Genomic DNA, 26,059 nt, shown 5'->3' on the forward strand with positions numbered 1-26,059 from the left:
CATTGTAAATTATATCTTAATATGGTGTCCCATCCAATCTTGGTTCTAATATACACTATAAGGTGTTTAACTAATGGCACAGAAACCTAGTGCTGTGGAAAGAAACTGCTGCAAGGTGGCCTTGCTAGTTTTATGTATTTTCTCAGATGTCCCGGAAGTGCTTCCTGGACATGTGTGCCTCACACTTGAAGTACTCCTGAGTCTACTTTCAGAATATTAGAAAAATTCTGACAAGAAGAGGCCATTCAGTCCAACAAGCTCACCCATCCTATTCACCTAAATTGTCCAAAACAACATGAAGGGCGAGATCAGAAGGTCCCTAAAAGTTCTGCTCTCCACCACACCTCCAATAAATTTCCTTTCATAGCCGACTCATATCTTCACTGGATTTTTTATTCTTGTCCACAAGTGGCCATCTCTATTACAGGAGCCATAATCTACATTTAAATGGCTTGTGCTATGTGTCCAGTCTTTTTGAGCAATCTGATTGGTCAGTTTGGGTTTGGTGTGATTGGTCAGTTTGGCTTTGTTGATGTTATGATGTGAAATTTTGCATACAAGTCGATAAATATTTTGTACGTCATTATTTGTAACTTAGACCAAGCGCTGTAATATTAGTGTTACATTATTGATAATAACAGCAATGGTTTGATGGTTTAAGAACCCCTTCTCCCCTTTTAGGACTGAGTTTCTTTGTAATTTTATGACAAGGTTGGGAGATGTGCCTCAAACAAGTTTGGCTAATATTTCTCTGCAGGACCCTCTCAGTCATCCACCACAGGAAGGGCAGGCTGCCTAACTGCCAAGCTTCACCTTAACAAATAGTTTGGAGGGCAGTTGTGAAGGTGTTCTATCCCCCCATTGGTCTGAAGTATGGCTGTTTGGAGTTGGCTTGTATCAGAAGCCTTTAAGTACCATGACCCCCTATTGGCTCTAGGGGTTGGACAGAAAATTTATAAATTTGCTTGCTTCACCTCATCCTCTCTCTCTTACCAAATGATGAAGGAGCATCTCAGACACCATGAACTGAAAAGGACAACACAATGGCGAGCACAGCTTGGCAGCCATATTGAGACAGGCATGTGGCCCGTTCTGAAGAAAGCTGACCAAAAACGATGCTTTAACAAGAGACATTTTAAGTAACTAACAAGTCTGTGTGCTGCCTGAACCTACACATCAGCATTTATCAGGTTGTATGGTTGCCAATAATCACTTGTACTTTGCATATTGTTATTATTTATGAATATTATCAATAATACATTATTTAAAGTGTAATTTAACTCCTGCTTGTCTTTTACTACACCTAATTGCCTGAGGTTATAAACGTAGAAGGGAAGGTGGGGAGAAGTTATATGGTACAATACCTTATAAACAGTGGTAAGTCTGTGAGATTTGAGACATTCTGACAAAGGCTACACATTAATAATACACAAGGGGAAAGTCGAGTAATAGAGAACTCTACCAAGACAAAACATTTGACATGACAAAAAAGGAAGTACGAGTGTGAGACACATGAGGAGGAGTAAAGATGCACACTGAGAGAGTCACTTTTGAAATCGACAAATATAAATGTGGACTGAAGGCGAGAAAGGCGCCATGAAAATAATGACATAGTTTGAGAAACAGGCCTTATGGGAATACACATGGGTGAAGACACGTTAGTAAATGGTGCAAGAGGCATGCTGAAAGAGAAACCATTAAAGACAGCAAGTTTAAAACTGGAAAGAAGGAGAGAAAGGTCCCTCGAAAATAATGACAGAGTCTGAGAAACAGGCTTTACAGGAACGAGCTCGACACTGGGAGTGCTGGTGAAGAAACATTAGTAAAGCTGTAGGAAACATAATGAGAGAATCGCCTTCAAAGATAGAGAGGACAAAACCTCAAGAATAATCTCAGAAGCAGCATTTACAGGAACAGGGAGAAGGATCCCGGGTTCGTAATGGCATAAGAAGCATGCTGAGGGAGTCACCCACAAAAATGGAAAGTATAAAACCATAAAGGAACTGATTAAGGTGCCTTGAAAATAATAACAGGGTCTGAGAAGCAGTCTTTACAGGAACGCCCTCGACAGAGGGAGTGCTGGTGAAGAGATGTTAGTAAAGCTGTAGAGGACACAATGAGAGAGTCGCCAGATAAAACCTCAAAAATAATCTGAGAAACAGTCTTTCTGGGAACACATGCAGGAGAAGGACCGCATGTCAAGACGCGCGAGTAATGACGTAAGAGGCATGCCGAGAGAGTCGCCTTCAAGGACAGAAAGTATAAAACTAAAAAGGAGGAGAGAAAGGCGCTTCAAAAATACTGAGAGAATTGGAAAAGCAGTCTTCACAGGGACACAAGTGGGTAAAGACATGTTAGTAATGGCGTAAGAGGCATGCAGAGAGATTTGCTTTCCAACGACAGGAAGTATAAAACTGAAAAGGAGGAGAGAAAGGTGCCTTAGAAAATAATGACAGAGTCCAAGAGGAAGGCTTTATCGGAATGTGCTCAGTGAAGAGACATTCACACACACACGAATACAGAAGAAAGACGCTGAAGGTACACATAGGACAAGAGATAACAAATATTTTTTAATTATTCTACTACCCATCTGTGACAGGTACTGTGGCTTGTCAATTACAACTAAATTGCAATTCTTACTACCCTACCTTCTCAGTTTCCTACCGATTCACTCAAAAACTGACCAAAGGCAGGCCTTTTACTTACCACACAGTAGCTGGGCCCTTGGTTTTACATCCATATTTTTAAAAAGGGTTTCAAGGTGCTCCAAGTGCTGATGCACAGACAGTGCCTGATAAATAAGAGGGGTCTGTGCTGAGTCTCAACAGATGGACCCTGGATAGTAAAACCAATTTCCAATCAATTGCTTTCAGCATAAGATATTTTTACAAATACATTTTTCCTTTTTCCTGCTGTCTGCAGAAGATCTTATGAATTCTCAGCCATTGAAATATATGTCTGAGTGCTCAACATTATCCCACAGATTTGATCCGCAAACAATCAAACTAAAAGGTTTGGTGCCCCCACAGCTCCACTTGCACTCATAGTCTCTTCTACACTCACCTAAAGGATTATTAGGAACACCATACTAATATGGTGTTTGACCCCCTTTTGTCTTCAGAACTGCCTTAATTCTACGTGGCATTGATTCAACAAGGTGCTGAAAGCATTCTTTAGAAATATTGGCCCATATTGATAGGATAGCATCTTGCAGTTGATGGAGATTTGTGGGATGCACATCCAGGGCACGAAGCTCCCGTTCCACCACATCCCAAAGATGCTCTATTGGGTTGAGATCTGGTGACTGTGGGGGCCATTTTAGTACAGTGAACTCATTGTCATGTTCAAGAAACCAATTTGAAATGATTCGAGCTTTGTGACATGGTGCATTATCCTGCTGGAAGTAGCCATCAGAGGATGGGTACATGGTGGTCATGAAGGGATGGACATGGTCAGAAACAATGCTCAGGTAGCCCGTGGCATTTAAATGATGCCCAATTGGCACTAAGGGGCCTAAAGTGTGCCAAGAAAACATCCCCCACCATTACACCACCACCACCTGCCTGCACAGTGGTAACAAGGCATGATGGATCCATGTTCTCATTCTGTTTACGCCAAATTCTGACTCTACCATTTGAATGTCTCAACAGAAATCGAGACTCATCAGACCAGGCAACATTTTTCCAGTCTTAACTGTCCAATTTTGGTGAGCTCGTGCAAATTGTAGCCTCTTTTTCCTATTTGTAGTGGAGATGAGTGATGCCCGATGGGGTCTTCTGCTGTTGTAGCCCATCCGCCTCAAGGTTGTGCGTGTTGTGGCTTCACAAATGCTTTGCTGCATACCTCGGTTGTAACGAGTGGTTATTTCAGTCAAAGTTGCTCTTCTATCAGCTTGAATCAGTCGGCCCATTCTCCTCTGACCTCTAGCATTAACAAGGCATTTTCGCCCACAGGACGGCCGCATACTGGATGTTTTTCCCTTTTCACACCATTCTTTGTAAGCCCTAGAAATGGTTGTGCGTGAAAATCCCAGTAACTGAGCAGATTGTGAAATACTCAGAGCGGCCCGTCTGGCACCAACAACCATGCCACGCTTAAAATTGCTTAAATCACCTTTCTTTCCCATTCTGACATTCAGTTTGGAGTTCAGGAGATTGTCTTGACCAGGACCACACCCCTAAATGCATTGAAGCAACTGCCATGTGATTGGCTGATTAGATAATAGCATTAATGAGAAATTGAACAGGTGTTCCTAATAATCCTTTAGGTGAGTGTACACCCAAAGCACTTATTTCACCATCCACCACCAATTCTGCTTAGCCTGGTCACCATTCCTGCTCTGAACTTACTTGACCACGCTGGTGAGGTGGTTTACTGTCACACCTGCAGAGGGGTACCTACCATACTCAATTACTTTCTCCTAATATTTCTCAGCTCCAGTCTTTGATTACAGCTACTGTTGCATGGGCTATAAAATACTGTAGGTCTGACATCTGGGGCAAACGAAAAAGGTGTCAGAATTAAATTAGAAAAGACCCATAAGGCACAGCGTTGGGTCGACATATGAAGACATTGTGAAGATTAAATCTATTATTAGCCTCAAACCCCTGCATCAGGTTCAAAAAACGATTGGATCGATAGATCAGTCTTCAGTCATGTCTTCTACGGTTACCAGCAGCAGAAATGGGAGCCCACAGTTGATACGGACGTTCTCTGATCGGCTGCTTACCTTCCATTGTACTAGTACCTCATTTTTATCAGATTATTAATAGGTTCTTCAAATTTTCCTGCCAAAGTCCTAACTCTAAGCAAATGCTGCAATGATATAACTCATAAGCTGGCAAGACGGCACTGACTTCCTGACTGTTTTGGGTTTGTTCCTATGGCTCTCTTGATCATGAAATATACTTTTACTTTGCCATGCCCAGCTTATTTTTAAACATTGAACCCTCTTACAAGCCCTTTTCTGTAACATTCAAGTCATTGTATTTCCTATTTACCATACCTCATCACTTTCCCGAAGCTGCAAAAGTTATGGTATATTAATGTAACCACATTTTGATTTATTGCATCAGATGAGAAATCATTCAGGCGTGTAAAACAGAGAAGAAAAAAAAAAAAAAGCAGCAAAACAAACGAAATGTTCTCAGTGGTTGCATATCCCAGTATGACCCACTGGTTTTCAAATTGTTCCAGAGATTCTCCGCCTAATCTTGTACTTGACCAGCAGCACACGGTCAAGTCACCCTGGCTATATGACAAGACATTAATTCTTCAAGGAACTGGATGTGAAATGAGCCTTAAAGACATTATGTAGATGGATGGCTCTGATGCTGCCATTCAGACTCCCTAAATGCATTTCACTTTTAATTCTTGACTTCCAGGCCGTCAAATGAAATTGTCCTTTTTTGATTTGTTGTCATTTTCCATGGTAACGTTAAAAGCAAATGGAAACTGTATGAAAAATCCTACCTCGTTTTGGAAAAAGCCTGCAGTGAAACTTTGTAATGATGGCTGGTACAGAGAAAGAAAAAAAAAAGTTAAATTTACTGGAATGTACTAAATATTAGAAAGAAATCCCAGATAATCTGCTTTTTTATTGACTCTTGGGGCTCTGGAGACAGTATGACTATTCTTTAAGCCTAATATGGAAGCATGGCTACATTGTGAATGTAATTTTTATACTGAAAACATTAAATATGTAAAGACATGTTGGTTGCAGAATGAAATGTTCTGTAAAGCACCTTGTTATGGTCTTATATGTTCACGGCGCAAGATACCAAGCAAAAAAAATCAATGACTGATGGAAGAAAATGGCTGAGTAAGGACAGTAAAGGATCATTCTCTTGTCTTTGTTTCTTGGTCATCTTATTTCCTCGTAGATCATTGTAAATAATAAAACTCACAATAGTCCAATGTCAAACGAGAGGAGACTGTTCAGTCCATTAAGCCCATTCATTTAGTTAATAGCTGTACTGTCCCAATATCTCATCCAGAGTCTTCATAAAGCTTATCAAGGTTTCTGCGTCAACTCCATGTCTCAGTAGTCCCACAACTCTTTGTGCTTCCTGGCTTCAGTCTTCAATGCACTCCCCCTTAATTTCCACTGATGTCCTCAAGCACATAATTCATCATTAAGCCAAAAGAATGTTGCTGGATTTTCTTTATTGATACCTTTGAGGATTTTAAATACCTGGATAAAGTCCTCACGCAGTCTTCTCTGTGTGAGACTAAACAGGTTTGACTCTCTGAGCCTGTCACAGTAGGACATGTCCTTAAGTTCTTTATCATTACTACACTCTAGACGAGAACAGGCCATTCAGCCCAACAAAGCTTGCCAGTCCTATCCACTTATTTCTTCCAAGTCGCGTTTTGAAAGTCCCTAATGTCTTACTGTCTACTACACTACTACACTTGCTTATTCCAAGTGTCTATCGTTCTTTGTGTAAAGAAAAACTTCCTAATGTTTGTGTGAAATTTACCCTTAACAAGTTTCTATGTGTCCCTGTGTTCTTGATGAACTCATTTTAAAATAACAGTCTCGATCCTGGGGTGCACTTGGTTGCTCTCTTCTGCACAGCTTCAAGTGCTGCTATATCTTATACTGTGGTGGCTACATCTGCACGCAGTATTCCAGATGTGGTCTTACTAGTGTAACTATATAGACTACTCACTGAAAAAAGTATACCATTGATGTTGTTCATTCAACGTTAAGTTTCTCTTTCAGGCAATTTAAGATTAGTCGTTGTAGCTTGAAATATTTTCAGATCCCAATCAAAATAAAAAAAAAAATGTTTGTACCAAAGTAGATAGATAGATAGATAGATACTTTATTAATCCCAAGGGGAAATTCACATAATCCAGCAGCAGTATACTGATACAAAGAACAATATTAAATTAAATAGTAATAAAAATGAAAAGAATTAAAATAAAATTAATGTTAGCATTTACTCCCCCGGGTGGAATTGAAGAGTCGCATAGTGTGGGGGAGGAACGATCTCCTCAGTCTGTCAGTGGAGCAGGACGGTGACAAAAGTCTGTCACTGGTGCTACTCCTCTGCCTGGAAATGACACTGTTCAGTGGATGCAGTGGATTCTTCATGATTGACAGGAGTTTGCTTAATGCCCGTCGCTCTGCCACAGATGTTAAACTGTCCAACTTTACTCCTACAACAGAGCCTGCCTTCTTAACAAGTTTGTCCAGGCGTGAGGCGTCTTTCATCTTTATGCTGCCACCCCAGCACACCACCGCGTAGAAGAGGGCACTCGCCACAACCGTCTGGTAGAACATCTGCAGCATCTTACTGCAGATGTTGAAGGATGCCAACCTTCTCAGAAAGTATAGGCTGCTCTGACCTTTCTTACATAGAGCATCAGTATTGGCAGTCCAGTCCAATTTGTCATCCAGCAGCACTCCCAGATATTTAAAGGTCTGCACCCTCTGCACAGTCACCTCTGATGATCACGGGGTCCATGAGGGGCCTAGGCCTTAAGGGAATAAACATAAAAATCCTATTTCAGTTAACTTAATATTTTAGGATGTTCGTGTACTGTGTGGGATGGGCCATTTATATATTCTTCCGGTTGAACATTCCAGTGTGTTGGCTTTCCAACTGCCAAAAAAGAACACTTTCTTGAGTGGAGTGGACGTGGCCATACAGGTCTGGTCATTTTCAGCAGCAGACTTTTATAATGAAGGATTTCTGGTAAGTAACCCTGTTTCTCAACTGTTAATTTTAAGTACAAGAACTCGTAATAAAACATACTTTCAAGAAAGCTGTAGAAATGCAGATATTTAAGATTTACACTGCAAAATGCTTGTGTATTTGCACTAGATTTTTAAATAAATGTTAAAAGTACAGCATTGGCATAATGTTATGTTCATAATAGTTCTAATAGTACAGGTTACGACCAATAAACCAGTTTAAATTGCAACAACTTAAAAAATAGATTTACTTCAGTAAATAGCAAGTGTATTACACCCAATCACTTTAAATGATTTGCCTCAACTTAAAAAATTGTGGACTCAATAAGATAAAAAGAATTATATTGTTTCAGATTGAAAATATTAAGTGTGAATCATTACCATAATTATTTTAATTTGAATGGAGGTTATAGTTTTTTCAGTTTAGCCACCCCCCCGTAGCTTTGCCTGTGTAGTAGTGAAACAGAACAAACTTTAAAAATCAATAAACTAACAGGTATCGCTAGCTAAGCTGTCTCGGATTAGCATGACTATATCACTCCTGCAAGCAAACTATGATTCTTAGCGAGATGACAGAAGTCGCAAAATCAGCCAGAATGGTCAGGCAAATTATCGAAAAAAACCCGATCTAAATCCGTTAAGTAATTCTCTCTTGAAAAGCAGACAGACATACAGACAGACATACATTGGATTTTATATACTGTATTTAGAGGTATAGTAATGTAAATAGGTTTGGAATATTTTTCATCTGCCCCCTCAGTTCAATAGAGAGTTACAAGGAGCCTGGCTGTGTTGGGGAAAGTGGGTAGCAACACTCAACAGAATAGTCAATTCTCAAGACACACTCACATACACCCACTGGGGCAACTTTAGTCAATGTCACACCACACGACTTCTAGTTGTGGGGTTGGTCAGACTTGCTGATCACAGTGGCTGATCTCGTCGCTGGACCACATCACTTTACATCACTGAAACTTGCTGGACATTTCACATTTAGCGATCTGTTGTAATCAGATACTCTGGGTCCTCTCTGGTGGTCTGCCAAATTATGGTACCTTCAGGTGAAGTTTAAAAAACATTTCCAAAAAGTTGAACGATAACAGCTTGGCTGCAGTAACTTTTGTTGTATGTGTAAAAGAACACAATAAGAGGTTTATTTTTATAGTGGTCACATACTTGCAAAAATAAGATAAGGCAAGTAAATAACAGAAGCCATAAACCAAACAAAAATAACCCAATGACAATAATATCTATCTATCTATCTATCTATCTATCTATCTATCTATCTATCTATCTATCTATCTATCTATCTATCAAATAGTGCCTTACAAATCTATCTATCTGTCATATAGTGCATTTCTATCTATTTATCCTGTAGACAGTTCCTTTAAATAAGTTTTAACTCCTCCAATCTTTTGGAAACTACCATTAATTCTGATTCACATTAGACTTCCATCCATCCATCCATTTTCTAACCCACTGAATCTGAACACAGGGTCACGGGGGTCAGCTGGAGCCAACACAATGCACAAGGCAGGGACCAATCCCAGGCAGGGCGCCAACCCACCGCAGACATTATAATTCATATCTTTTAATTTTCCATCCAATTCCAATCATATATTCAACGTTTACCCCCTCTTAATAACATAATCTCAGAAATATCCATTTTAAAAGGTTTGAAGTAAACAGACATTGTCATTAGTAATATCAGTATCGATGTTATCACCTCTAGGTGTAATTGATGATTCTAGTGATCCTCCATCAACCGTCCACACATAACACAGCAGGAAGTACTAAGCCAGCCTCTACAAAGTGGTTCAAGTTTGGAACCCAGTGTGCATACGGAAGTCAGTATGGCCACCGATTCAAACAAATCAACAATGACAGATAGAAAGGGACATACATAAAAAAGATGATGAAATGTGCTAGAAAAAAAACAAAAAAATATAATCAATGACTAAACAACAAAATTAAACTATAATCATCTACTGTGCCCTCCATAACGTTTGGGACATAGGCACATTTTTCCTTAATTTCCTCTTCTGCTCCACAGTTTGAAATTACAAATCAAGCAATTCAAACGTAATGAAAGTGCACCTTGCAGACTTTCATTTAAGGTGATTTGCACACCTATCAGTCATTACACTTTTTCTACATACCCGCCCTTTCAGGGCATCATAATATTTGGGACACAGCAATGGCAGGTCTATTAAAGCCACCATATTTAGGACTTTGTTGCATATCCCTTGAATGCAAGGACTGCTTGAAGTCTGCGATTCATAGACATCAGCAGGTGCTGAGGGTCTTCTCTGGCGATGCTCCGCCAAGTCTCTAAGGCAGCCATTGCTTGTTTTGGGAGGCTTGTCCCTTTAAGTTTTCCTTTCAGCATATGGAAGTCTTGTTCAGTTGGGTTTACATCAGGTGACTGGCTTGGCCATTCAAGTATTTTTCATTTTTATACCTTTGATAAACATCTGTGTTGCTTTAGAAGTATGTTTGGATCTTTTTCTTATTGTAGGATGAAGCACCACCCAGTGAGTTTGGAGGCATTTATTAAACATGAGCAGATCAGATGTTTCTACACACCTCAGAATTCATTGTTCCACTGCCGTCAACAGTTCCATCATTAATGAATAAAAGTGTGCCCCCCATCACCATATTAAGCAGATAGATCTTGGGCAGTTCCTTTATTCATCTCCACACTTTTCTCTTGCCATCACTCTGATCAGGTTCATCTTTGTCTCAACAGTCCAGAATTCTACAGGCTTTTTAAATTCCTTTTTTCATAAACTGTCATCTGTCCATCCCGTTTTTGTGACTAACTGGTGGTTTGCATCTTGCAGTGCGTCCTCTGTATTTGTGTTCATGAAGTCTTCTGCTGATAGTCATCTCTGACACACACACACATATCTGCCTTCTGAAGACTGTGCATGATCTGTCAGACAGGCGTTTGGGGATTTTTCTCTACCATAGTGAGATTTCTTCTGTCGTCAGCAGCAAAGGTCTTCCTTGGCCTAGCAGCTCCTTTGTGATTAATGAGCTCGCCAGTGTGTTCTTTCTTCTTAATGATATTTCAGACAGCTGATTTATGTCATCCTAAAGTTTTACTGATGTCTCTAAAGGTTTTATTGTTGTTTTTCAGCCTCATAATGGCTTCTTTGACTTTCAATGGCACAGTTGTTGTCCAAATGTTGAACAATGGCAACAACAGAGTACAAAGGGTAGAAGCAGGCCGAGGTGTCTTATGAAGCAATGGAACCCACCTGAGGAATCACAAACACCTGGGACACCAATTGTCCCAAACATTATTGTGCCCTGAAATGTGGTGACTAAATAGAAAAAGTGTTGTCATTTCTACATGGTGTGACCAAAACAAATCCCCTTAAATGAAAGATTGTAATGTGCACTTTAATCACAATGTCTGAATTGTTTGATTTGTAATTTTAAACTGAGGAGCAGAGGGAGAAATTAAGGAGAAATGTGTCTTTGTCTAAACATTACGCAGGACGCTGTATATACAATGGCAGTTGGGTCACTGGTGAGACAAGTCACGTGACATTGCATACATGCAAAATAACAATGTGAAAAAATATCAACCTAGTTATAATTAGCACAGATAATGAAATAAATAACAAAATCAGATTTCTTACTAAAAATAAAACTTGTATATAAATGGCTAATAATAATTAAAATAAGTAAAAAAATGAAACCATAAGAATACTGATACCTACCAAAAAAAGCAAAAGGAAAGTGAAACACTTTGATTATAATGCTAATAGTAAACAAGAACAACTAAAGACGGCGCAAGGAGAAACAGAACAAAATCCTATGGTCTCTTCAGTAAAGTAAAATGAGTTTCATCCTGACGTATTTCTTCATCCATTGGCAAGTTTCCACTTTTTCAGAATTAAATTTCTGCTTTATAATCATTAGAGTCCATTATGCCAGAATAAACAAAACCTAGCAAGCACACACTTTTAAACTAAAATACATGTATTTTTCTAATTTGTAGGAGTATCCAGTTTCTTTCCCCTTATAACTCAAAAAAACTATGGGTTGTTAGAATCCTACAGATTTTGAATACGTTTTTAATCTGCCTTACCTTGTTAGAATTTAAATTCACGTGTAACATTCATGTAAAATGATGAAGGCATTTGGACTTCAAGAAATCTAAATATATATCTGTTATTTGTTTCTTCTCCTGTTTTGTTCTCATTACACTTGCCAAATATTTCCATCCATCCATTTTCTAACCCGCTGAATCCGAATACAGGGTCACGGGGGTCTGCTGGAGCCAATCCCAGCTAACACAGGGCACAAGGCAGGAACCAATCCTGGGCAGGGTGCCAACCCACCGCAGGACACACACAAACACATCCACACACCAAGCACACACTAGGGCCAATTTAGAATCGCCAATCCACCTAACCTGCATGTCTTTGGATTGTGGGAGGAAACCGGAGCGCCCGGAGGAAACCCACGCAGACACGGGGAGAACATGCAAACTCCACGCAGGGAGGACCCGGGAAGCGAACCCGGTCTCCTAACTGCAAGGCAGCAGCGCTACCACTGCGCCACCGTGCCGCCCTGCCAAATATTTTCCCCTGCTAATTTGATATCTTCACTCTGAGTTACTTTCCGTGCCATTGCAAAAAAGTTTGCTGAGTCTCCCAGCACAGTCTCAAGAGTATGGAGGAGATACCAGGAGACAAGCCAAGCAGTGTATGTGTGATATATGTATATAGATATATATCTATATATATACACTATATATATACTAGGGGGTTCACCCCCTGCTCGCTTCACTTACCAACCCTCCCAGGCTGTGCTATGCGCCAGCCATTTCACATCTTTGCCGCTTGTGTTATGAAGAGGAGGGCTTAACGCACCCCAAGGAGACACGGTCACTCCTCCGAAACTCCCTCTTAAACGGTGAAACAATGGGAAACAAAAAGGTTTTTTTACCTCCTCTTTGCTCGATCAGCTGCTGCTGTGCCGCGTGATCTGCATCTCACGCAACACTTGGAACATTTAAAAGCCTGTACTGAAGCTGTACTACTCTGTACTACTACTCTTTGTCTTTTATTTCCAGCCCTAGCGTAATTAAATCTCTTGGCACAAAGTCTCATCTTGCAGGACGTGAGTTCTTGATATTTTTTAGTTTATAATTTGAAAACAGAATAAGAATCAGAAAATCTAACAACATCACATTAAAGTTTGATAAATTCTGAAAAGAATGATACCAAACATATATATGCAGGTTTTATATATAGAGTATATATATGAGGGCAATCCCAAAAGTAAGGTCTCCTATTTTTTTAAAAATAGAAGCAACTGTTTATTTTCTATAATATTTACATCATTTTAAAGGTTGAAGAATTATTTATTTTTCTACATAATCGCCAATTCGGTCGATGCATTTTTGTAGATGCTGTGGCAATTTTAGAATGCCCATGTCATACCAGCTCACCGCCATGTCCTTCAGGAAGCGTTGAACCTCATCTTTCACCTCTTCGTCGGTGCTTCGGGAAACCATCAGGAACCAAAATGCAGAGAGCATCCAGTGAGAATCCGCCGATCTTCCGCCAATCTTCACGCATGTTTTCCTCAACCTTCTGTCTCGTCAGAAATTGACGGTCTCCCGCTCCTTTGTTCGTCGTGAATTTCAGTATGACCGGCTGTAAACTCTCTACACCACTTGCGAACTTTTTTGACATCCATGCACGACTGTCCATACACTTACGTCAATTGGCGATGAATTTCAACCGGTTTAACCACTTTTGTGTTCAAAAATCGAAAAACTGCGCGAACTTCGCACTTGGCGGTAGCGTTCAACGGGAGCTCCATTTTCAAGGGCTGCCAAGCCAAGATTGAGCATCCCAGCGAAGCTGTGCATGCTTGTTTGGAAGTGGAGGAAGCACCAATCACAACAGTATGGACAACAGCTGTACGAACAGTTTCTCTACGTCCCCACCGCTTTGGAGACCTTACTTATGGGATTGCCCTCTTATTTATATATATATATATATATATATATATATATATATATACACATAAATATACAGTATATATATATATTTATATATGTACTGTAGATAGATAGATAGATAGATAGATAGAATTATACAGTAAAAGAGGACAAAACAAAGGTAAATGGTCGCGACCCTGTATGTTATAAAGGCAGAATAAAGGCAGCTTTTCAGCAAAAGAAAACAAGGACTCGAGTCTCAGATCAAACTATCCAAGATGGCAACACTTCCAGTTAAATGCCAGCCAAAAAGGGAGGAAGTGGCAGGTCCAGGGTGACGAAAACAAGAAGTGACGTCAGAGGTGGTGAGATTTTCAGTCATCCAGTCTGTAGAGGAAGAAAGAGAACAGGCGTTAGAATACAGTGCCACCCTGTGGATTGGTGAGGAATAACCACTACCAGAGCCTTTAACACTAGAATCCCTAAAGCCTATGAAAAAGGTTGTAATGCCGGGCCACGTTAAATTCCCTCGGTACCTCGTCATCCACGTCTTTTGTTTTGCGAATGTGATTTTTTTTCCCGCTCTTGCCTAAGCTCCGTATTATGGTGCATTGTACTGAGAATGCAGTCAGACTTCTTCTTTATGGGTGCATACACCATAAGCATAGCACTGCCAAATCTAAACACTAGCGTGGCGAATTACATACATATTGAAGTGACTTTAGCAACAGGTGCAAGTTTCTGTCCCACTTTATTGTGCCAAGCAGACTTGTGTTGCAGTGCAGCAGTTTATTATCCAGCAAAAGTGACATGAAGAAGTTGTCTGTCTAAGACCACAGTCTCAGAAAGTCTTTCTCCCATGGGATGACTGGAATCTTTTCCTAAATAAGGAGTAGCATTGCACATGCACATGCAAATCTGTTGTTTTCATGCATTCTGCACATATAGTCTGATAGCAGTCACCATATCTTTGATTGCTGGTACAACAAATAGTTCTGACCAGGCATCCACCACAGAACCAACTGTGGTCATTGCTGCTGTTGTGATGTGGGATTTTGCATATAACTTGATAAATGTTTTGTATGTCTTTATTTATAATGTAGACAAACAAAGTGGTGAGAGGTATTCGTGGTTGCCCCCTTTTTTACGACTGTCTCTTTGTAATTTTATGACAGGATTTGGGGGGATGTGTCTTAAACCAGTTTGAGTATTTCTCTGCTAAAGTCTTTGTCTCATCCCCCAAAAGCCAGGTTAGCTTAACATATGGTCTTGGGGGGGTTGAGGTGTTAAATGTACTATTTCTCCCATTGGTCTGAGATATGGCTGTTTGGAATTGGCTTGTCTCAGAGGCCTTTAAGTACCATGATGTCCTATTGGTTCTAGGAATTGGAGATAACATCTAAACCACATTCTCTGTCTCTTACCAACATACGATGAAGAAGCATCTCTCTTGCTAACCTGTGATGATGAAGACAACACAATGAAGAGCACAGCTCAACAGCCATATTGAACAGACATGTGGCTGAAAGCTGAGCACCAATGATGCCTTAGAGACATTTTAAGTAACTACAAGTCTGTGTGCCACCTGAATTACACATCACCATTTTATCAGGTTGTATGGTTGCCAATATTCAAATGTACTTTGCATTTTGTTATTATTTATGAATATTATCAGTAATACATTATTTTATGTGTAACTTAACTGCTGCTTGTCTTTTTACTACATATAATTGCCCGAGGTTATAGATATAGAGGGGAAGGTGGGGTTAAGTTATATACAATAATAACTTATAAACAGTGGTAAGTCTGTGAGATTAGGCATTCTAAGGCTACATATTAATAATACAATAGGGGAAAGTAGAGCAATACATATATTACTCTACTAAGATAAAACAGCTGCTCTTGTGAAAAGAATGGAGATAAACGCCATCAGCTCAAAGAGGGAGAGGCAAGTTTGTTGTACCACGTGAACGTAACTGAGAGAATAAAACTGAAGATACCAAGAATACATGATTAACCAGCATTTGTGTGTCTGCTTATATCCCTTCAATGATATCTTTTACAAGTAGCAAAAATTTACAATGGGTGTTACAGACTCAAATCAAATGGATGTTTTTCTTATACTGTATAATAGTAATAATAACAGCAGCTCACTACTCAAAACAGAAAAGGCTGAGAGGACCCGGGATCGAACCTGCAACCTCTTGACTTAACAGCAGCTGTTCTTACCTCGTCCTGTGGTTGGCTGACGCCCTGCCTGGGGTTTGTTTCCTGCCTTGTGCCCTGTGTTGGCTGGGATTGGCTCCAGCAGAGCCCCATGACCCTGTAGTTAGGTTATAGCGTGTTGGATAATGGATGGATGGATGGATGTTCTTACCTCTAACCCAACCATGCGATTAATAAAAGTTCTTTGGTTTTTACATATTGACAGCAACATGTAAATTGAATAAATTCTTTTTCTTTGGTTATATTCTTGAATAAAAGTGCACTTGTTTTGTTATACCTTTTGTGAAAGTGTAACCATCAGAAGTCCCAAAAGGCTGTATTTGGAACCATTCTTTCTTACAAAAAAACAATTAAACTGAAGACTGATCTGATATAAATAGGACAGTTAAAATGAGTAAAAAATCAGGTGTGGTCTCCCCTAGACTTTCTTGTATACTCAAATATGGGGATGAATATTTGAGGAGTAAACCGCAAGACAATGATTATATTTTTATATCATGTACATTAAAGAACCATGAACAACAAATTAAATCAAATTAATAATATATTGAACAAAGTAAAATTGAATAAATCGGACTATGCAGCTACATGAATAAAAAGTAAAGTACCATTTCCGGTTAACAGAAATAGCTCAAAGGTTGAAAGAAATCTACGTTTTGTACCTAATACTTGGTTGACCTAAGATAAATCATACTCAATTAATCGTGTTCACACACGCAAACACAGACATAATTCCAAAAATGGTATTTCCGGATGTAGGGTGGTCTAAAATAGATAGATAGATAGATAGATAGATAGATAGATAGATAGATAGATAGATAGATATGAAAGACACTATATAATAGATAGATAGATAGATAGATAGATAGATAGATAGATAGATAGATAGATAGATAGATAGATATGAAAGGCACTATATCATAGATAGATAGATAGATATGAAAGACACTATATAATAGATAGATCGATCGATCGATCGATCGATCAATAGATAGATAGATACTTTATTAATCCCAAGGGGAAATTCACATAATCCAGCAGCAGTACACTGATACAAAAAAACAATATTAAAATTAAAGAGTAATAAAAATGCAGATAAAAACAGACAATAACTTTGTATAATGTTAACGTTTACCCCCCCGGATGGAATTGTAGAGTCGCATAGTGTGAGGGAGGAACAATCTCGTCAGTCTGTCAGTGGAGCAGGACGGTGACAGCAGTCTGTCGCTGAAGCTGCTCCTCTGTCTGGAGATGATCCTGTTCAGTGGATGCAGTGGATTCTCCATGATTGACAGGAGTTTGCTCAGCGCCCGTCGCTCTGCCACGGATGTCAAACTGTCCAGCTCCATGCCTACAATAGAGCCTGCCTTCCTCACAAGTTTGTTCAGGTGTGAGGCGTTCTTCTTCTTTATGCTGCCTCCCCAGCACACCACCGCGTCGAAGAGGGCACTCACTATAACCATCTGGTTGAACATCTGCAGCATCTTATTGCAGATGTTGAAGGATGCTAGCCTTCTAATATTCTAAAATGTCTTCTAAAAGCCTTCTAAGATGTCAAGATTCATCAGATTCTCAAGATGTAATTTTTGGAGGATTTCAATACCTTCCCTGTACGACAAAGTAAAAAGAATACCAAATATTGAAATATAACAAAGGCGTTATAACAATAATCATGAAGACAGCACCTGCAAAATACATTAAACACTTACAGTACCCCTTCAGATTTGTATCTTCTTTCTTTTTCCCATCTCTTATAAAGTCCCCATAATAAACCTAATTAATGCACAGTAGGAATAGAAAGTTCGAGACTCAAAACCAACAGGATCAAGCATAACAGTAACTTTTAAAGTTGGCACTCCATGCATATTTTATTAGGATTGTCTCCTTAGTCCTCAGAAGTGCACCTCTATTTGCCTTTTTTTCAGTAGGAGCTAAGAGAGTACAACCTGATAATAATTTATTCTGATACTCTTCATTGCATGAATCACTTTACTCATGGTCCTTATTGAAAAAAATAAAACAACACAAATCTCAAGACAGGACTTCTGCATCTTAGATACACCCTGATTGGTTTAGGTCATTCTCCTAGAGTAACCCAGCTAATAAATAATAAATCTCTAGCCACTATTTACAATATTCAATGTTATCCTATGACAAGGACATATTCATACAGATATTCAAAGACCATATGTGGCTCAGTTACAGAGTGCCTTTCATAGATCTGTTCACAATAAAACACCCACGAAGATACATTTGTGCTTAATGTCGCACAGATAGGCTGTGCAAACCCATATATGAGAATGTTACATGAACTCCTTACATTTTCTGAAGCTGCATGGTCCCCGATCAAAGTTACTTGAAACCTCAAAGATTTTTTAAAGCACATTTATCTAACGAAGGTCTGGTAGTGGGTTGGCATCATGTACAGTTTAAGTTCCTGCGTGGTACTCTGATAGCCTTGGATGGTCATGACCTCAAGCTATGAAGATACTGTAGTGAAAAGGGAAAAATGAAGGAATACATTAATGTATGTATTTGATAGAAGCTTATAGTTTTGTAAAGTCTGGCCAAAATAACTGAACAACATTTGGCACAAATGGTGAACGAGCAACAGCGCTTCCTCACAATCATATTCAAGATATAATAACCTCCGTTTAATTTTTGATGGGAAGTCAGCAGCTCATACCTCTAAAATTAGTGAAGATTGGTGGGGTGTTTGCATAATGTTGTGTTTTTTTATTTAAACGCTCCTATATCAATGAGTCTTTTTGCCATCTTTAAACATTTGGTCTGTGAAGTTTTATTATTGGTATATTAGAAGGGGGAAAAAAAGACCTGGAGGCTTGCCAATGCTAGGATACAGAGAAAAGGAGTGAGTATATCTAGAGTGGAAATGATTTCTTGGTGCCAAAAAGGTTTCATGATGTTGGAAGGCTTAAATGTAGTGGCTGGGGAGTAGCCTTTTTATTACTGACGTACGTCTATGACCTTAGAAAAGTCGGCAGGAGAACAAAAGGCATTACAGGGAACTATAAGTCCTCCCATTAATCATTTCTTAACAATGTAAGCCTAAGCTGTTAATCAGGAACAGTTAGATGAAAAACGAACGCTAAAACCATTCCAGGGAGGTTAGAGCTAGCTTTAACTAAACATTTGAATTAATGCTGTGTGGTAGGCAAAATGGAAGTATGTGCTTAGAATGAAAACTCAAGTAATTAAAAATAAATATAATTCTAAAAAAGAAAAAATAATGGGCACATCAGTTATTGATGAAAATGTATAATTTACTGTAATCATGCATAGCAGTGTTAATGTACCCCAAATATTCATCCCAGGAAGCTTGGCAAAGTTTCCCGAGCTTTGTTCCAAGGTTACTTGAGCTTAGAAGAGGCCACTACAGGAATACGTTGTTTAAAACTTTAGGCTAGTTTTTACAAAGCAGCAGAGCAAAAGAATCCATGCAGGTGTCCATATTTGCAACTGACCTGAGCTCTTTACAAAAGTGTCTGACAAACAGCAACACAACTGATAAAAAGCAGTATTTTCGAAGCAAGTATCAACTGAGAGAACTCTTTTTGAAAATAGTCTAATAAAAGGCAGACACTCTCTAACCTGCCTTCTCCCACATGAAAGGCCTGGCTTACTTGTTTTCATCTCCGTTAGCTGAACGCTTCCAGTTTATTTAAAACACACAGAAAATGTTATTGAATCATTATCACAAAGTCAAGGTTATTTTGCCATTGAAATCAAAAGCTGCACTTTTCTAACTAAGTAAAATACTTTTTGTAAGAGCTAATCTTAGAAAGTTAACGCTTTAAGTTAAACACTCATATAAGTGTTTGTTTAATTTGAATAGAAGTTTCTTTCTTAGCTATTGAATATGGTATAAACTTTCCCCCCTGTACTTAATGTGAAATAGAATCTTCTTGGCTATATCTATAATCTTCTTCTTCTTTCGGCTGCTCCCGTTAGGGGTTGCCACAGAGGATCATCTTTTTCCATATCTTTTCTTGGTTATATCTGTAATACAGAGTGTTAATTACACCAGTAGAAATTAGTCTCATTGCTAGCATGGACTGTTAGACTCATTTGCAGTTTGTGAATGAGATAGCATACAGTTTTCTGACCATTTAAAAATGTTTCGACTGTATGACCAAACTTAGAGAAATAAAAGAAGGTCAAAATTCTTAAAATCTTTGAACAAGGACTTTTCTTTACTTTGCAAAACCATCTTTTCTGTATTTTTGTGTGAGCTGTTTTGCTTTGAGCTTTTACTAAACTTTTAAAAACGAAGATACCATATATACTCGTGTATAAGTTGTCTCTTGAAACCCGAAAAATCGATCATAAAATTTGACACCGACTTATACGCCCATTAAAAAATACACTTATTTTTTTTTTTTACATCTTCTTGCCTCCTCCAGTCTCACACCAGTTTCTCAGACACATCGAATTTTGTTGCAACAGCGCAGTTACTAATTTTTTTTGTCACTTCAATGACTTTTAAGTTAAAACCAGCTTCATATTTTCTTCTGAATGCTCCCTCGTAGATAAGGGATGCTCTTATGATAAAGGTGTATGAGGGTGTGAGATACAAAAACACAAAACAGTGCAAACGTTGCTTCGGAATAGTTTGGGTATTACCGTATGGTCACATAGGCACAATACATAGAAAATAAGGCAGTGTGCTCTGTGGTTACTGTCTTAGGTGGGCGTTCGCATATAGTAATCTCTTGGACCAATAGCGTGAGTTTTCCGCATTTAACTTATACAACCGACATTATAAAATCCAGGAAATTATATGCTAAAATCAAGCCCCGACTTATCCACCGGAGAACTTAAACGTTAGTATATAAACAGTATTTGGTATGTGGAATAGTGTCACACTATTGCCAGAATTCCAAGAAGGAAACTAAAAGCTGAAGAACTTTGGTAATTTTGGGTAAATGCAGATACACTCTGAATCCTACCGTGCCTATCAAATTTCCCAGAATACACACTACTGAGTTTCTTGTTTATACAATCTGCACTGCTCTTCCACAGAGTGTTAAGCTCCATATACAACTGTTCGAAGATGTCTTCTTTGTCTCCAGTGTCTGGAATGGATAAAAAGAACTGCCAGTACTTCTTATTGCGTGCGCTTAATAATGGACCTCATGGAGGTTCGATAGCACATTATTTTGCACAATTTATATTGCACAGATGTGCACAATTCTTATCGAAGAGTGGTAGGGTCTCTTGGAGGTCTGATGGTGGGTTTAAAGGTGGGTTAATAATGGATGGCAAACTGATGTATTCTTTATTTTCAAGTATTGATAGGCAAGATTAGGGAAATGCCAGTATGGTTTACTGCCCACTTCAAGCACTGCATGTCTCCAAACATTAATGTAACAATTGTTTTCCTATCCTGTCAGCTCTACCCAGTATGTAGGAAATAACCCTGAATGGGACACCAGTCCATCACACTTCCACTCTCCTACTTGGACACATTCACTCATATGGGGTGCATGACAGATACTTCAAGTGTTTCTGTAGACAGATCTCAGGAGATAGCTCTTAAGGCTGACAATCATGTCAACCGGAAAAGACGTAGATATTTCCACATTCTTACCTGTTTTAAGTCTTCCCCTACTCCACCATCATCTGTTTCTCCAGCTTCTCCCTTAAGCCCTCTCAAGCCAGCCAAAATAAATGGTGGGATCCATTTCTTGTCTACTTAATGCCTTGTAGCAGTGCTACTATGACTTAGAACTGCATCTCCCAACAGTCCCTGCAGTTCCAGTCCATCACTGCTCTTCTTTGGGTAACCGATGATTTGCAAACTCCGGACAAACTAGCATATTAATTCTATTAGACCTCAGTGCAGCATTTAACACTCAGGTCAGACATGACATTCTACTGTCCAGAATGGAGAACATGCTGGGTATCTCTGGCACTGCCCTCCAGTGGTTCAAGTCCTATCTGACTGATAGGCAAGAGTTTGTTAGTCTTGGCAACAGCAGATCCAACTTGGCGCCAGTCACACAAGGGGTTCCTCAGGGCTCTGTCCTCGGCCCTCTTCTCTTCTGTATTTATATGCTTCCCCTTGGCCATGTTATTCGTAGCTATGGACTGGGTTATCATTTTTATGTATCTGACACTCAACTCAATTTCAATGTCAAAAGTGCAACTTCATCAGAGTTTTCTCAGCTCACAACTTGCCTCAGTGAAATTAAAACCTGGATGGAACAGAACTCTTTAAAATTAAATTGCAACAAAACTGAACTCCTGCAAACTGGCACTAAAGTGCTACTTAAGAAAATGAGCTCCTTTTCAGTCACTCTTGACGGTGATCTCATCAGACCTTCTTCTAATGCAAGGAATCTTGGTGTCATTTTTGATTCCTCCCTTTCTTATTCCACCCACATAAATCACATTAAGAAACGTTCTTACTTTCACCTCCGTAACATATCCCGTGTTCGCTCCTTCCTCTCCTTTTCTAATGCTGAGAAAATTGTCCCTGCTTTTATCACATCCCGCATCGATTATTGTAACTCACTGATGGCAGGTGCCCCTTCTAATCTCATGTCACAGCTCCAGCTTATTCATAACTCGGCTGCAAGAGTCCTCACTCGAACCAGTAAGAGCGAGCACATCACACACATCCTGCTTCACCTTCACTGGCTCCCTGTGTCTTACAGGATTGAATATAAAATTCTACTGATAACCTACAAAGCTTTAAATGGCCTTGCAGTGGACAACATCAGTGACCTTCTAAATCCCTCTGCTCCTGTTTGCCTACTAAGGTCCTCTGATTCTGGTAATCTTGTTGTGCTTCACACTAACCTGCACTCTATGGGTGACAACAGGGCCTTCAGCTCCATAGCACCCAGACTTTGGAATGACACCCCGAAATTAATTACATCAGCTGACTCCATTCATTCTTTTAAAAAACAACTTAAAACTCGTCTATTTAGGAGGGCTTTTAACTTAACTTAACATTCTGCACTTTCTTTCAGTTTACCTCTCTGTCCAGGTGCTCAGGATAATTTGTGTGTCTGTTATATCACAAATGAGGTTATTTGTTAAGTTTTCTTTTAGTGTTGAATTTAGTATTTTACTCTGGTTTATTGTCCTTTGTTCTATGTAATGCTTTGTTATCTGTTTCTTTGTTCTATTCAGGAAAACAGTTGTATCCAATGTTACATATACCCTGCTGTTTTTTTTCTCTAAGACTCTGTGAAGCGCCTTGAGCATGGGAAAGGTGCTATATAAATAAAATGTATTATTATTATTATTAAATAAGGAAACAATCATTTTAATCTCACCTTCCAGGTTATTGTAAGCTGTAAAAAGCTACCTTTAATAACTGAGTTGACTTGTTTGCCAAATTTGAGGTTCCCCAATTAAATTAAAATGAAGTTATGAGAAAGCCACGTTAAAGTAATGTGTTTTTAGCAGTTTTTTAAAATGCTCCACTGGTCAACTATTCCAGATTTTAGGTGCATAGCAGCAGAAGGCCGCCTCACCACTTCTTTTAGGTTTTGCTCTTGAAATTCTAAGGAGACACTCATTTGAGGATCTGAGGTTACGATTTGGAATATAAGGTGTCAGACACTCCGATATATAAGATGGGGCGAGATTATTTAAGGTTTTATAAACCATAAGCAGTATTTTAAAGTCAATCCTGAATGACACAGGTAACCAGTGTAGTGACATTAAAACTGGGGTGATGTGTTTGGATTTTCTTTTCCTAGTTAGGATTCTAGCAGCTGCATTCTGCACTCGTTGCAAATGATTTATGTCTTTTTTTGGGTAGTCCTGAGAGGAGTGCATTACAGTAATCTAGTCGACTGAAAACAAAAGTGTGGATTCATTTCTCAGCATCTTTCAATGATATAAGAGGTCTAACTTTTGCTATGTTTCTTAAGTGAAAAAATGCTGTCCTAGTGGTCTGATCAATATGCAATTTAAAATTCAGATTACAGACAACAATTACCTCTAAGTTCTTTACTTCTGTCTTGACTTTTTATCCTAATACATCAAGTTTATTTCTAATAACTTCATTATATCCAATATTGCCAATCACTAAATTTTCTGTTTTCTCTTTATTTAGCTTGAGAAAATTACTATTCATCCATTTAGAAACACAAGTAAGACATTGTGTTAGTGAATCAAGAGAATCAGGGTCATCAAGTACTATTGACAAATACAACTGTGTGTCATCAGCATAGCTGTGGTAGCTCACATTGTGCCCTGAGATAATCTGACCTAACGGAAGCATGTAGATTGAGAAGAGCAGCGGACCCAGGATAGAGCCTTGTGGAACACCATATCGGATATCATGTGTCTTTGAGTTATAATTACCACAACTAACAAAGAGTTTGCAATCTGCCAGGTAGGATTCAAACCAATTTAAGATTGTGCCAGAGAGGCCCACCCATTGACTAAGGTGATTTCTAAGAATATTGTGATCAATGGTGTCAAATGCGGCACTCAGATCTAAGAGGATGAGAACAGATAAATGGCCTCTGTCTGCATTCACCCGCAAATCATTTACTACTTTAACGAGTGCAGTTTCTGTGCTGTGATTTCTTCTAAAACCTGACTGAAATTTATCAAGAATAGCAGGTTTATTTAGGTGGTCATTTAACTGCATAATGACTGCCTTCTCCAGAATTTTACTTAAGAAAGGCAGGTTAGAGATGGGTCTAAAATTTTCAAAAGCAGAGGGGTCAAGATTATGTTTCTTAAGAAGGGTTTTAACTACAGCAGTCTTAAGACAGTCTGGGAAGACCCCTAATATTTAATGACGAATTTACTCTGTCAAGAATATTATCAATTAGCATGCCCGATACAAGCACAATAGCACAATCACCACAATACTTCTTCTATTTTTCCTCCACTCCACTCCTCTCCAGCAAGCTTTGTCTCCCTCCTTCTGTCTCTGGCTCTTGGAGTTTTGGCTCCTTTTATAGCCCACTGGACGTGCTCCAGGTGTTTGATGACCCATTTCCGGCTGCACTTACAGGTGTGGCGGGAGAACTGCCCACATGGGTTCAGGTACCACTGCAGTTCCCCCCTGGTGGCACCCCCGGATCCCAATAGGGTCATAGAGAACTGCATCTCCCATGGAGCGCTGCGGGAATCCAAGGCACCACTGCAACCCAGGGGGGCTGCCATCTAGCGTCCCCCTGTTCAGTCCATGCCTGTTTCCCGGAACCATATACAAAAGAGGCATCCCAGCCATACGCCACAAAGTATGTAATATTGTTCTAAATCCATTTAACATGAAAACATTTAGTCAATCTAATATTTTAAAACATACATGTATTGAAAATAGCAAAACATATTAATTGATTAGTTTTTGTCAATTCTTAGTTTTTTTGTTTGGTGTTTTGTTATTTGTACACTTTTTCTGGTTTGTCCTCATGAATCATCCAGCAGTAGTCCACCGCCATCCAACATTCCTGCTACCTTTTTTCCATGTTTTCGATATGGAAGGATTCCCTGATGGAATCTTTCATACTGCTCTGTACTCACCACACCAAGATTTTCAGGGAAAAATTTCATAAGAAATCCAGAAAGTGAACTTTAAGACTTGTGTCTCAACCCAATTCCTTAAATTTAACTAGTAAACTTTTTGAGATATCTTTATAATTTGGATTGTTATTGATACAAAAAAAAATTAGAAATTACTTCTTTGCATGATACCAAAAGCTTCTTGTTCCAGGTTGCACTATCAAATTCTAGGCTAGTCTCTCAACACAATGGTGCTGGACAAGAAAGGCCCAAGCAGAGTGGACTTTCTAAGGAGTCTCAGATCTTTTGATGTTTGCAGCAAGCTGCTGGAAATGTTCTACCAGTCCATAGTAGACAGTGTGGTGTTCTAAAGGTGCACACTGCCTGAACAAACCTATCAGGAAAGCCTACTCCATCGCAGGGCGAACCCTGGACTCACTGGAAGCTGTCGTGAAAAGGTGGAGGATGGCAAAACATGATCCACACTTTGAAAAAATCAATGAATTTGTCCACCTTATTGCTTAGCAGTAGTTACATCATCCTGTCGATATTTATTAAACTTGTCAACAGAATGATGAGTAATTCTGAAAAAACGTGATGTGTTCCTTTTTAGGATACAACAAGCTGGACCTGCTTTACATTAACAACTTCAAAAGAAT

Source organism: Polypterus senegalus, chromosome 9 (genome assembly GCF_016835505.1).
Source record: "Polypterus senegalus isolate Bchr_013 chromosome 9, ASM1683550v1, whole genome shotgun sequence".
Classification (NCBI taxonomy): domain Eukaryota; kingdom Metazoa; phylum Chordata; class Cladistia; order Polypteriformes; family Polypteridae; genus Polypterus; species Polypterus senegalus.